Source organism: Anomaloglossus baeobatrachus, chromosome 8 (genome assembly GCF_048569485.1).
Source record: "Anomaloglossus baeobatrachus isolate aAnoBae1 chromosome 8, aAnoBae1.hap1, whole genome shotgun sequence".
NCBI lineage: Eukaryota > Metazoa > Chordata > Amphibia > Anura > Aromobatidae > Anomaloglossus > Anomaloglossus baeobatrachus.
Genome location: NC_134360.1, coordinates 109,319,322 through 109,334,643, shown reverse-complemented (window position 1 = coordinate 109,334,643; position 15,322 = coordinate 109,319,322). Strand labels below are relative to the sequence as shown.

At 41.7% G+C, this 15,322-nt stretch overlaps 1 protein-coding gene across 1 annotated transcript in view; it reads left to right on the top strand.

Moving 5' to 3' along the window:
* The window catches only part of SMDT1 (single-pass membrane protein with aspartate rich tail 1), a 249,412-nt gene extending 245,557 nt beyond the window's left edge, over positions 1-3,855 (top strand). Inside the window, exon 3 of the mRNA XM_075320905.1 lies at positions 3,626-3,855. The gene's annotated coding sequence lies outside the window, so the exon portion shown is untranslated. The remainder of the gene's footprint in view (positions 1-3,625) is intronic.
* The last annotated feature ends 11,467 nt before the right edge of the window (positions 3,856-15,322 follow it).

The following is a 15,322-nucleotide window of genomic DNA, read 5'->3' as shown; positions in this document are numbered from 1 at the left end:
CCATCAATTCCATGGCGCTTTACATGTGAAAGGGGTGTACATAATAGGGACAAGTACAATAATCATAAACAATACAATTCACAGACTGGTACAGGAGGATAGAGGTCCCTGCCCGCGAGGGCACACAGTCTACAAGGGATAGGTTAGGATACAGTAGGATAGGGTAGAACTGGTTGTGCGGCACTATATCAGACTGATATTAAACACTTATCCAGTCACTTGTCAATGCATTTAACCTGCAATGTATGTACTTTGAATCACCAATGTTTTCTGGTTGTTCTTCCTCTTGGGATGTACTCTTGTACTCATTGTGACCTCTCTGTATTGTATGTCATGTGTGTTTTTTAATTTTCCCAATTAAAATTTTGATATTTTAATCCATTTTTGGGTTCCTTGATCTGGTTGCTCTGGCCGCACATTTTGTTTTTATAATAAGAACATCAGCTCAGGTTGTAATAAAGCAAGCTTTCACACAGCTCCAGCTCCCAAAAATTGTAAACATTACCACTCTTAGAAAGTAGCCTCACAAGCACTTTTTTTTTTTTTCTACAAATTTCTGAAATTGTTTTGGAGACCACTTATTCAAGACAAAAACTATGCCTATATTGGTGTTGTCATAATTTTGCTGACATGGAGAATCTAATTTTCACATTGTTTTTTTTATTTAGTTCACTTTTTGGTAAAAACAATGGCGTTATTGTGGGGTTTTTTTGCTATTTCACTGTACTCAGATTTTTTTTTTCCTGCTTTCCAGTACATCACATGATAAAATGAATGGGGTCATTGAAAAGTACAACTTGTCCTGCAAAAAAAAAGTCTCGCAAGGCTATGTTGACACAAAAGTAAAAAAGTTTTATAACTCTTGGAATAAAAGGAGAAAAAACAAAAGAGCAAAAAGGAAAATTGCTTTTTCTGGGAAGGGATAACACCTGATTTCTTGGGTTGAGTCACAACTCTGGTCCCCTTTAACCCCTTCAACACATTGGACGTACCTGTACGTCCAAGGTCGTATCTGTCCCTTTAATGCATTAAATTAAGGCTCTTGGAAGAAAGGGAGGAAAAAATCAAAAACGATAAATCGCCAGATGGTGAAAGAGTTAATGTTAGAATTTATGCTATAAAATTTATAAAATTAGTTTTGAATGACTTCATAGTATCATAGTTTTTAAGGTTGAAGGGAGACTCTAAGTCCATCTAGTTCAACCCGTAGCCTAACATGTTGATCCAGAGGAAGGCAAAAAAACCCCAATGTGGCAAACAAGTTCCAATGGGGAAAAAATTTCCTTCCTGACTCCACATCCGGCAATCAGACCAGTTCCCTGGATCAATACCCTGTCATAAAATCTAATATACATAACTGGTAATATTACATTTTTCAAGAAAGGCATCCAGGCTCTGCTTAAATGTTAGTAGTGAATCACTCATTACAACATCATGCGGCAGAGAGTTCCATAGTCTCACTGCTCGTACAGTAAAGAATCCTCGTCTGTGATTATGATTAAACCTTCTTTCCTCAAGACGTAGCGGATGCCCCCGTGTTCCAGTCGCAGGCCTAGGTGTAAAAAGATCTTTGGAAAGGTCTCTGTACTGTCCCCTCATATATTTATACATTGTGATTAGATCTCCCCTAAGCCTTCGTTTTTCCAGACTAAATAACCCCAAGTTTAATAATCTGTCTTGGTATTGCAGCCCACTCATTCCTCTAATAATCTTGGTGGCTCTTCTCTGCACCCTCTCCAGTTCAGCTATGTCCTTCTTATATATCGGTGACCAGAATTGTACACAGTATTCTAAGTGCGGTCGCACTAGTGACTTGTACAGAGGTAGAAGTATATTTTTTTCATGAACACTTATACCTCTTTTAATACATCCCATTATTTTATTAGCCCTGGCAGCAGCTGCCTGACACTGTCCACTAAAGTGAAGTTTACCATCCACCCATACACCCAAGTCTTTTTCTGTGTCTGTTTTACCCAGTGTTCTACAATTAAGTACATAATCATAAATGTTATTTCCTCTACCCAAGTGCATGACCTTACATTTATCTACATTAAACTTCAATTGCCACTTCTCAGCCCAATCCTCCAATTTACATAAATCTCCCTGTAATATAAAATTATCCTCCTCTGTATTGATTACCCTGCAGAGTTTAGTATCATCTGCAAATATTGAAATTCTACTCCGCATGCCCCCAACAAGGTCATTTATAAATATGTTGAAAAGAAGCGGGCCCAATACTGACCCCTGTGGTACCCCACTATAAACTGAGACCCAGTCCGAGTACGTACCATTAATAACCACCCTTTGTTTCCTATCACTGAGCCAGTTTTTAACCCAGTTACACATATTTTCCCCTATCCCCATTATTCTCATTTTATGTACCAACCTTTTGTGTGGCACCGTATCAAAAGCTTTTGAAAAGTCCATATACACAACATCCACTGCATTTCCCTGGTCCAAGCTTGAACTTACCTCTTCATAGAAGCTGATCAAATTAATTTGACAGGATCGATCCCTCATAAACCCATGTTGATACTCTGTCATAAGGTTATTTTTCTTGAGATACTCCAGTATAGCATCTCTCAAGAAACCCTCAAGGATTTTACCAACCGTAGAGGTTAAACTTACCGGCCTATAATTTCCTGGCTCAGTTTTTGTCCCCTTTTTGAATATTGGCACCACATTTGCTATGCGCCAGTCCTGCGGTACCGACCCTGTTATTAAGGAATCTGAGAAGATTAAAAATAATGGTCTATCTATCACAGAACTCAATTCCTGTAGTACTCTGGGGTGTATGCCATCCGGGCCCGGAGATTTGTCAACCTTAGTGATTTCGAGGCGGCGGCGTACTTCCTGCTGGGTTAAGCAGGTAATATTCAAGGGTGAATTTATGGCATCACTGGTCATGTCATCTGCCATGGCATTTTCTTGTATAAAAACCGTAGAAAAAAAGTCATTCAGCAGGTTGGCTTTACCCTCATCCCCTTCCACCATTTCACCAAGACTATTTTTAAGGGGGCCAACACTATCGCTTTTCAGTTTTTTACTGTTTATGTAGTTAAAGAATATTTTAGGATTATTTTTACTTTCTCTCGCAATGAGTCTCTCTGTCTCAAACTTAGCTAACTTAATTTGCTTTTTACATATTTTATTTAATTTTCTATAATTATATAATGCCTCATCACTACCTACCCTCTTTAATTCTTTTAAGGCTTTCTGTTTTTCTTTTATTGCTTCCCTTACAGATCTATTTAGCCATAGGGGTTTCCTTCTATTTCTAGAATGTTTGTTCCCATAGGGTATATTTTCTGCACAAGCCCTATTCAGGATGCTGCATCCTGTATCTAGCTGCGAATACAGGCTGACATATGGCTATTTGTATCGAGGACTAGTCTCATATGTCCTGTCAGGGTGGCAACTTTGTAGCCAATGAAATATGGTAAAAAGGTAAAGATATATTAACCAGTGATGACTCTCAATTTTATTTACTGTCTGCACACTACTCAATAATTAATTTGCTCCCTGCTGTGATTTGAATTAGTTACAAACTACCACATTTAAAAAAAAATGTATGCTTCCATCTACATATATTAACATATTATTTTTCTATTTTTCTTTGTTACAGATACTGCATAAGGCAACCACCAAAAAAGAAAAAATGCTTGCAGGTGTTAGCTATGAGCTGTACTGTTTTGGTTGTTTTTTTTTGTTTTTTTTTCTTCTTGGCTCTGTAAATTCAATCATGAAATCTTGTGGTATTGCAGCCAGGTATCAGACATAAATTGTGTTTTAAAATCATTGTTTTTATGTGAATGCATCAAAATCCTTTAAAAAAATAAAACTATTGTAGTCAAATGTCATTTTTTAATTTGGTGTTGCAAATATGTATATGGATAAGTGTAGGTTAATTGTAGCCTGTTGAAAGATATTGGGTCATTCCATGTCAAGTGGACCAGTGGTCCCCACTCGACCTTCTCCGATTTTGCTGAAAATTTATAAGGATGTACATGTATGTTTGAAAAGAGGTTCTGTAAATTTTTAGGGCCAGATCTCAAATACATTGGGCACTGTTGACCTTTCACTGGAGGTTCCACCAAGCCTGCGTCTTCAGCTAAGAGGATTTTGCAAACTTTGGCACATAGCCATTAGAGTTCTATACTGGCTATGATGCTGAAATTTGGCATACTAGCTCAACTTTTGCTGCTAAACACGATAAAATTATTACCGGATATGACAAAACAATATTTCGGCCGCAATTTTGTGTCAAAGTAGCTTGTAAAACGCATCGCATAAAATGTATGCCTAACTTTGCCCATATATAACTCAAGACCAAAAACCAATAGTAACTTGTGCTTTGCCCTGTACACCAAACATCTACATAACTTTGCATTGCTGCAATATCACGGTCAAAGCATATGTATTTGTGGAAATATTCACACCCACATATGATGAAAAACTTTAAAAAAAAAAACAAAAACAAATTTTACCTATTTTTAGGTCAAATTTCTCAAAAAGGGTACCCCTAAAATATATTAATTCTGATATTATAAAGAGCACATTTTTCTCTACAAGGATCATTTTGGGTTTTTTTGGAGTCTCTCAGTTTAAGAAAAGAAAAATGCCACTGAACATGGTGTTATTTATGCGCGTAATGCATTGATTTTGTGTTTGATTTTCAGATTCTTATCACGTTACAGAGTTGTATATTGTTGCTAGCAATGTCTATTATAATCAAAAACCTAAAAATCTTTTTATTTATGAAAAGTTATTGACTATTGTTACATTTTAATGCATATATTTATTTTTTAGCGATGGAGAATGAAATTGATGAAGAATCGGCCCAGTGCTCTATCGGCCTTGTGAACAATTCGAAGTGCCACCTTAAGACATTCACCCATAGCAAGGATGAGTTGAAATTGTTTACCAGCTTTGGATTGGATGAACAGAAATTGCTGCGTCGACGAGTGGGACTAAATTTTGACGAACATTCACAAATCTGTTTACACCATGAAGCTTCATTCTTGACCAAATATGAGCATTTGCAAAAATCGTGTTGCAATCCTTTTGGGAAGAAAGGTCATAACACCAAAAAGAATTTGCGAGCTATCAATTTGTTAGCCTTGTCCTTGTTGTTTGACATACAATTGTTGGAACAAGAGAAAATCACCAGTTTGTGCCAATTGATGACAAAAAGATTCGCATTTCAAGGGTGTCAAATGACCCATCATTTTTCATTGCCTATGTAGATAGATCTGTCAGATCAGAAATGCCGTTTGTGCCAATTGCAAACCTCCAGCCAGGGCAATACATTGCCTGCATTTACGATAGGAACTGGTGGATTGGAAATATTTCTGAAATTTCAGTCGACGACCATGATGCATTAATAAATTTTATGCATCCTCATGGACCAGCTAGCTTCTTTCACTGGCCTGTGAGAAATAATACATGTTGGATTCCTGAGCAGTCAATCATTGCAATAATTCCAGCACCAGCTGCAACAACAATGGGCCGATAATACAGCTTCCTCTGAACCGATTATGTTGCAAATTCAGCAACAATTCCAGACCACTTAGACTGAACATTATGGCTTGGGAACCAACAAAAGATACCCAATATTAGGCTTGGGATCCTAGGCAAAGACACCCACCCTGAGGCTTCGGAACCTGCGATAAAGAGACCGCCCGCGGCTGGCCTTGCACGGCTATCGGCCATGGCTCCTAGGTGATGGGGCTGCCAATTCTCGAAAGACAGCATTATTACAATTCTTAATAGGATTATAATACCAATTCTTAGGGAATTGGTTGTGGTATAACCACCATTGACCAACGCAAGGGTTTGAAAAGTGTAGTTACCATTCATTGTGTATTAATAACACCATGTTCAGTGGCATTTTTCTTTTCTTAAACTGAGACTCCAAAAAAAAAAAACAATGATCCTTGTAGAGAAAAATGTGCTCTTTATAATATCAGAATTAATATATTTTAGAGGTACCCTTTTTGAGAAATTTGACCTAAAAATAGGTAAAATTCGGGTTTTTTAAGTTTTTCATCATATGTGGGTGTGAATATTTCCAAAAATACATATGCTTTGACCGTGATATTGCAGCAATGCAAAGTCATGTAGATGTTTGGTGTACAGGGCAAAGCACCAGTTACTATTGGTTTTTGGTCTTGAGTTATATATGGGCAAAGTTAGGCATAAATTTTATGCAACGAGTTTTACAAGCTACTTTGACACAAAATTGCGGCCGAAATATTGTTTTGTCATAGCCGGTAATAATTTTATCGTGTTTAGCAGCAAAAGTTGAGCTAGTATGCCAAATTTCAGCATCATAGCCAGTATAGAACTTTAATGGCTATGTGCCAAAGTTTGCAAAATCCTCTTAGCTGAAGCTACAGGCTTGGTGGAACCTCCAGTGAAAGGTCAACAGTGCCCAATGTATTTGAGATCTGGCCCTAAAAATTTACAGAACCTCTTTTCAAACATACATGTACATCCTTATATATTTTCAACAAAATCGGAGAAGGTCGAGTGGGGACGATTTTTAAAACTGGTCCACTTGATGTGGAATGACCCAATTGCTTTGTTGTTAACTACTGGACTGAAACTTTTAAAATTCCATATTTACAAATCTAAGCGGCAGGAAAAGTGATGGCAAGTAAAATTGGGTCACCTAGGTCACATAATAAAGTTGGTATTATTGGGTTATGTAATGTAAATTCTATTCAAAGTACGTAGAGACTTGATCATAAAATGCAAGCCTTTTTGATGTCCCATCCTAAATTTATGAAAGTTCTGTGAATCAAACATTTTCAAGAGCAATCTCTGTTGCACGTATTCTGATCGTATTGATTGGTTTAACCTTTTCATGGCTACATCAATAAGATTACATCATATGTTTGGGCAGAACTGAACCTACAAAATACTCGGCTGTGCTGTGAACAATTTCCGATCATTGCAGTTTGAACATTTAAATGGCCAAAATGGCCCTATCAATCACTGACAGCGACATTTAAATGGTAAATTTTGCCAGTGTGCATGTGGACCAGCACCCATCAACTGCACTCATAACGACTCACTGAAACGCAATTATGGGGTGCGACAGGTTACCATGGCAGCCAAGGTCTGCTTAAGTCCTCCATTGCTTCCTGATTAGAAGTTATGAAGCCAAGTCTGCAGTGGAGCTTCGTAGGACAACCACAGTTTAAAGGGAAGCAGTCACCAGGATTTTCCCTTATAAGCTGCGGCCATCACCAGTAAGCCCTTTTATACAGTTTTCTAAGATGCTGTATATAAGTGCCCAGGCCACTAATTTAAAAAAAATAGCTTTTATTAAACTCACCTGCGGGGGCGGTTGGGTCCGAAAGACATCGTTGGTCTCCTTTCGGCGCCTCCTATCTTCTATCCATTGCCATCCTACTTCCCAGCTCCGTGTGGATGATGCATCCTACATTATCCACACAGAGAGAGGGGAGCCAGCATGATCTGAAAATGGTATGCATCTTATAAAAAGTGAAAATTCACAGATTTATTCCAACTGTATTATAATAAAAAATGAGATTTTTAGCAAATAATTGATCAATTGATCATTATCCACACAGGCCTCCATTGTGCTACTGTGCAGGTGCACTTTGATCTGCCCTGCTGAGGGCAGAGAAAAGTACTGTAATGCGCAGGTGTGACGAAAGATCAAAGACCAGCCATGCATCCGCACTACAATACAATACTTTGGTCTGCCCTGCTGAGCTCAGATCAGTGCACTTGTACTTGTTCAAAGAAGGCCTCTGTGTGGATGATGTAGGACATGTCATCCACACGGTGCTGGTAAGGAGGATGGTGACTGCACAGGATAGAGTAGGTGCCGGACCGAGACAATTGATGCCCATTGGACCCGACTCCCACACAACTGAGTTGAATAAAGGTTCTTTTTTTTACCTTATACAGAGTGGCCTGTGCTTTTATATACAGCATTCTAGAATCCTGTATATAATGGCTTACTGGTGGTAGCCGCAGCTTATAAGGGAAAATCCTGGTGACAGGTTCCCTTAAACTATAAACTGCAGTAGTACACTGCTCAAAAAAATTAAAGGGAACACTTTAACAACATAATGTTAAGTTGTTCAAGTCAATCACGTTTCTGTGAAGTCAACCTGTCCAATGATGAAGCAACACGGATTGTGAATCAAATTCTCCTGCTGGTGTGCAAATGGAACAGACAAGTAGAAATGTTAGGCAATTAGCAAGACAACACCTATAAAGGAGTGGTTCTGCCGGTGGTGATCACAGATCATTTCTCTGTTCTCATCCTTTTTGGTTGTTGTTTTGGTCACTTTTGCATTTTGTCATTGCTGTCACCCCTAGAATTGCATGAAGCAGGGTTTACAAACCACAGAAGTTGCTGAGGTAGTGCAGCTCATCCGGGATGGCACATCAATGCAAGCTGTGGCAAGAAGGTTAGCTGTGTCTGTCAGCACAGTGTCCAAATGTCACGAGTGTGTCACACATGACATAGATAAACCTGGCTCACTATCCAGTTGGGTGCTCTGGAGAAAAAATAGCCACTAAAATAAAATATAGCTCCGGCACACCTTGAAGAAAATAAGGCAGAAAGTCTCGGGTGGTGCTGAATGAGTTTTTTTATTTGAACAAAAAGAGGGTAAAGTCTGTCCCAACGTATCGGTCCACTTAGGACCTTTCTCAAGGGTTCTATCAGACTAAAATATTAGAGTCAGAAATTGAATATGCACCAAAATAAACCGTATGGGATCGTCATAGATGTGTAGATGTAGGATTAGGTACTGTAACCGTGTGATAAAAGTTTTGCTCTAAGGTAATTCTATGATACCGGGAAGAGCCGTATTAGGGTATCCTAGGGAGACGGGAGACTAAAGTGTAGTCTGCTCATGTACTGGAGGACGGGGTGGGTCAATATAATCATACAATGTGTTATGTCCAGAGGGATGTCCTGTGACTTCAGGATAAACAGGGCAAAAACACAGCTTATCACATTGCAGTGATGGGAACGGGATGACAGGGTCACTGGACGGGAGTGTCACGTGTCCAGTCTGTCAAAGGATAGTATGGAGTATGTTGCTATGGTGCAACAAGGTAGATGCCTTCACTTGGAGAGGAAAATCCTTTGATCCAGTTACTGTGCATCAGTGCCAGCTACATGTGTGTCAGGACTGGTCTTGAGAGGTATCTGTAACCCTTGAGAAAGGTCCTAAGTGGACTGATACGTTGGGACAGACTTTACCCTCTTTTTGTTCAAATAAAAACTCATTCAGCACTACCCGAGACTTTCTGCCTTATTTTCTTCAAGGCGTGCCGGAGCTATATTTTATTTTTTTGTCACACATGACAGACAGTCCTGTACTTTTTGGTTTAGATGATCGCAGCGTTTGGCTACACAAGCTGCTCTCCAACTTTCTCTTTTTCCCTGCTTGTGGTTTATCACTTTCTCTTTAGGACCCAGCAGATTTCCTAACATTTTCAGCTGTTAACCCCTTCACGACCTTGGAAGGATAGATCCGTCATGGTGCCCTGGTACTTAAAGACCTATGACGGATCTATCAGTCATGGCGAAATCGCGCACCGGAGTCCCGGTGACTGCGATCGGTTCACACAAACCGCAGATTTGGGAAGGAGGGGACCTGTGCCTTACCTCAGGAGGGGCGGACCTACGGAGGCTGTAATTGGCTGACTAACGCTGCTCAGCCAATCACAGCCACTGTAATGTTTTAGGCTATGTGCGCACTGGGAAATGGAATTTTCTTGAGCGGTTTGCTGCGGTTTCACCGCGGTATTGTTCGCGGTATTGCCGCGGTTTTGCCGCGTGCGGGTTGGGATGTGCTTTATTGCATTCAATGCAATAAAGCACATTGAAAAAAAAAAAAAAAAGTCATTTATTTCTGAGATAGTAGATAGATAGACAGAAGAATAGATAGAGGGATAGATAGAGGACAGATCGCTGCATTTCCCACGGTCGGCAGTGAGTTCACATTACCGGCTGTGGGAAATGACCGGTAATTACCTCTGCTGTCTGCTGCATTCATTCAGCGCTGTGTCTGTGACAGTCGCGGCTGAATGTAAGCAGCGCAAGACGTCGGAGCTGTGGATTACGCCGGAGCTTTGGTGCGGGAGGGGTTAATAAAATGGTGAACGAGGCTTGTTTGTTTTATTTAAAATAAAGGATTTTTCGGTGTGTGTGTGTTTTATTCACTTTACTTACGGGTTGATCATGTCAGCTGTCACATAGACGCTGCCATGATCAAGCCTGGAGTTAATGGAAATGATCCACCACCATTAACCCCTTGTATTACCCTGCTGCCACTGCTACACAGCGGCAGGAAGAGCCGGGGACACTCCGGTAGTGCCGCATAATGCATGCGACAGTCCCGGGGCAGCTGCGGCTGATATTCTCGGCTGCGGGAGGGGGAGTGAGGCGGGGGACATTAACCCTGCCCCTCTCCCTCCCCAGCCTGAGAATACCGGGCCGCCGCTGTGTGCTTACCTCGGCTGGATGGTAAATATACAGCGGAGCCCACGTTCTTTGTTTTCTATATTTTCGTTTTCTTTCTATGTGTGTTCTATGTGTCTGTGTCCTGTGTCTGTGTTCTATGTCTGTGATGTCTGTGATCTGTGTGTGTTTACTCTCTGCACGGCTTCCTCTTCCTGTAATGACATCACTTCCCTGCAAAACCGCAGACAGGCGATGTACATTACCGGAGGTAAACCGCGAAATACCGCAGGGAATAACGCAGGAAAACGCAGTGAACCGCACAGAATTTGCTTCCTGCGTTATTCCCTGCGGGATTTCACGATTACATTGGAGTCAATGGAGTCAAATCCCGCAGCGACATGCGGAAAAGAATTGACATGCAATTGTTTTTGCTGCGGGAATCCCGCAGGAAAACATGCAGCTGTCAAATTCCGCCTAGTGCGCACAGGATTTTTTTTGCCCATAGGTTTTGCTGGTGATTCACTGCAGAGATGTTATGAACATTTTCTGCAGCGAAACATGCAGCAAAACCGCAAAAAATCCGCGGCAAAATCCGGTAAGTGCGCACATAGCCTAAGTCATTGAAAGTGGCTTAACCATTGAAATCCAGCCATGGTCATTGCAGCTATAGCCCTGACCATTGGCTGGAGTTGGGTGACCTCAGCTGGATCATCCTCCCCCTGCTCCAGCAGCTCTAATTGGAGAGACCGGCCTTGTGACCGATCTCTCCAATCACTGTGGACCTGTTGCCGGTGACCGCCCCCCTCAGCTTCACTTGTCGGTGCTGGAGCACGCCAGTACAGTGAGTGTATACAGTGCAATGGCAGGGCGACAAGCTCCGGTCCCATGCTGTTATGGGACCCGGAATTTGCCGCCCTGCCATTGTACTGTATCAAACCGACGAAAAGCCTCCCGATCCGCCGCCGCCCTCCTCCATCTGCCCCCGCTCTCCCCGATCTGCTGCTGCTCTCACCCCCGTGATTGGCTGCCAGCCCCCTCACCCCCGTGATGTGTGCTCCCTCACCTGTTACCCCCGTGATGTGTGCTCCCTCACCTGTCACCCCCGTGATGTGTGCTCCCTCACCTGTCACCCCCGTGATGTGTGCTCCCTCACCTGTCACCCCCGTGATGTGTGCTCCCTCACCTGTCATCCCCGTGATGTGTGCTCCCTCACCTGTCACCCCCGTGATGTGTGCTCCCTCACCTGTCACCCCCGTGATGTGTGCTCCCTCACCTGTCACCCCCGTGATGTGTGCTCCCTCACCTGTCACCCCCGTGATGTGTGCTCCCTCACCTGTCACCCCCGTGATGTGTGCTCCCTCACCTGTCACCCCCGTGATGTGTGCTCCCTCACCTGTCACCCCCGTGATGTGTGCTCCCTCACCTGTCACCCCCGTGATGTGTGCTCCCTCACCTGTCGCACCCGTGATGTGTTCTCCCTCACCTGTTGCCCCCCGTGATCTGCTGTCCACTCTCCCCCCACCTCTCACCCCCATGATCTGTGCTCTGCTCACCTGTCACTCCCGTGATCTGCTGCCCGCTCTCCCACCTTCCACCCTCCCCGATCTGCTGCCTCCTTCATCTCCTGTAATCCTGCTGCATAGATCCATCCTGTAAGGTAACTATCCCTAAACTCAAAACCCACTCCCCTTCCCTCCGTCTCCATTTGCCCCTTCCCCCCATCCTCCACTTCACCCCATCTTCCGCCGCTCCTGCATCCGCCGCCACCTCATATTCACAGATGCTCCCTTTATATGCCGCTGCCACCCCCATCTGCCGCCCCCCCCCCATCTGCCGCTGTTCTGATCCATCCTGTAAGTATTGTTCGTGGCTTTTTTCTAACTATCCCCAATCGCATCTCCCACTCCCTCTCCCCCCCTCCTCCCCCATCTGCTTGGCACAATCAAGTGCTGATCAGCTACGTGATTGGCTGATCAGGTACGTAATTCTTGCTCGAGTTTTTGCTTTTTTTTTTGTGCAAAACTTGAACAATTAGGAACCTGATCAGCAATCGTCCTGCAGTCGTACTCTACTTTGGACAGGACTTCTTTTTTCCATCTCACCTAGTCCCCCCCCCCCCCCCTTTTTGCAGAACATCCATGCGTGCGCCCTGGTTTTTTTTTTATGCCATGGGGGTCTAGTTTCCAAAATGAGGTCACATGTGGGGGAGCTCCACTGTTTCGGCACCTCAGGGGGTCTCCAAACTCAACATGGAATACGCTAATTATTCCAGACAATTTTGCATTTGAAAAGTCAAATGACGCTCCTTGCATTCCCGAGCCCTGTTGTGTGCCCAAACATTTGATTTCCACCACATATGAGGTATCTGTGTACTCAGGAGAAATTGCACCATAAATATTATGGTGCAATTTTTCCTGATACCCTTGTGAAAAAAAAGCTACCTGGTTGAAGTAACAATTTTGTGGTAATTTTTTTTTTTTTTTTTTATTATTATTATTTTCACGGCTCAACTTTATTAACTTTTGTGAAGCCCCCAGAGGCTCAAAGTGCTCAATAAACATCTAGATAAATTCCATGAGGGGTCTAGTTTCCAAAATGGGGTCACATATGGGGGAGCGCCACTGTTTCGGCACTTCAGGGGCTCTCCAAACGCAACATGGTGCGGCTAACGATTCCAACTAATTTTCTGTTCAAAAAGTCAAATGACGCTCCTTCCCTTCCGAGTCCTGCCATGCGCCCAAACAGTGGTTTTTCGCCACATATGAGGTATTTGCGTGCTCAGAAGACATTTCCCAACAAATTTTGGGGGTTCATTTAATCCTGCTACCCTTGTGAAATGCAATATTTGAGGCTAAATAAACATTTTTGTTGCAAAAAGTAAAATGTTCATTTTTTTCCTTCCACATTACTTTAGTTACTGTGAAGCACCCAAAGGGGTAATAACCTTCTTGAATGTGGTTTTGAGTAGCCGGAGGGGTGCAGTTTTTGGAATGGTGTCACTATTGGGTGTTTTGTGTCATGTAGACCTTTCAAAATCTCTTCAAATGTGATGTCCCTAAAAAAACTGGCTTTGTAAATTTTGTTGTAAAAATGAGAAATTGCTCATAAACTTTGGTTTTAGAGCATAAAAATTAAAAGTTTGAAAATTACAAAATTTTCGCGAAATTTCCGTTTTTTTCACAAAGAAACGCAAAAAATATCAGCCTAAATTTACCACTAACATGAAGCCAAATATGTCACGAAAAAACAATCTCAGAATCACCGGGATCCGTTGAAGTATTCCAGAGTTATAACCTCATAAAGTGACACTTGTCAAAATTGCAAAAAGTGGCCTGGTCTTTAGGGTCAAAATAGTCTGGGGGCTGAAGGGGTTAAAGTAGTTGCCCATTACCAAAACTGATTTTATTTTACTCATAAATCTTACTAATCTGTGCCTCTCAAAACATCTATTATGTTATTTTAGCAATATTACCCTTTATCATGCTCTAGCAGCACATTCTCATTGCTGCTTCCAGCTTTGATGGGTCTAATCGACAACATTCTCTGTCTTGACTTCCTGTGTTCAATTGCTACACTTTCTGTGATGCTTCATGATGGCCTGTAAGCAAGCACTTATCACACCCACTCAGAACTCCACCCAAATCCCTCACTGCTCATTGAAGCACTGACTTCTGCTGAGAGGAGAGAGAGAGTTGACATCAGTGGCGTGTGTGTGTTTGTAATAAATAAATATATATATATATATATATGTGTGTGTGTGTGTGTGTGTGTGTGTATATATATATATATATATATATATATATATATATATATATATATATATATATATATATATATATATATATATATATATATATATATATATATATATATATATATATATAATATACAGTGCCTACAAGTAGTCTTCAACCCCCTGCAGATTTAGCAGGTTTGATAAGATGCAAATAAGTTAGAGCCTGCAAACTTCAAACAAGAGCGGGATTTATTAACAGATGCGTAAATCTTACAAACCAAAAAGTTATGTTGCTCAGTTAAATTTTAATAAATTTTCAACATAAAAGTGTGGGTCAATTATTATTCAACCCCTAGGTTTAATATTTTGTGGAATAACCCTTGTTTGCAATTACAGCTAATAATCGTCTTTTATAAGACCTGATCAGGCCGGCACAGGTCTCTGGAGTTATCTTGGCCCACTCCTCCATGCAGATCTTCTCCAAGTTATCTAGGTTCTTTGGGTGTCTCATGTGGACTTTAATCTTGAGCTCCTTCCACAAGTTTTCAATTGGGTTAAGGTCAGGAGACTAACTAGGCCACTGCAACACCTTGATTTTTTTCCCTCTTGAACCAGGCCTTGGTTTTCTTGGCTGTGTGCTTTGGGTCGTTGTCTTATTGGAAAATGAAATGACGACCCATCTTAAGATCCTTGATGGAGGAGCGGAGGTTCTTGGCCAAAATCTCCAGGTAGGCTGTTCTGCCTTCGTCCACGTGTGAGCTGTGTGGACTCCGGCATACAGCTAACCTTCATCCACTGTTTCAATAAACAGACTGTGTTGCCTTTAAGTCTTTATTAAATGATGATGGATAGGTGGATGATCATAAGAAATGGATGATTGATTGGTAAAAACTATAACAAAAGATACAAATCCATATCAGTACAGGCATATCACAAATAACAGAATGACATACATAGTAGTACTGGTATTTACAGAATCTGCATAACACAGAGAGCAATGCATATGACTGAATACAACATTTACACTGCTGATGCCGCCCTACACCTGCTCTGCATGTATCACAGCCTATGCAATCTGAGTAGAGCCACTGCCACTTCACAGTGCCTACATAACAACTGTACAC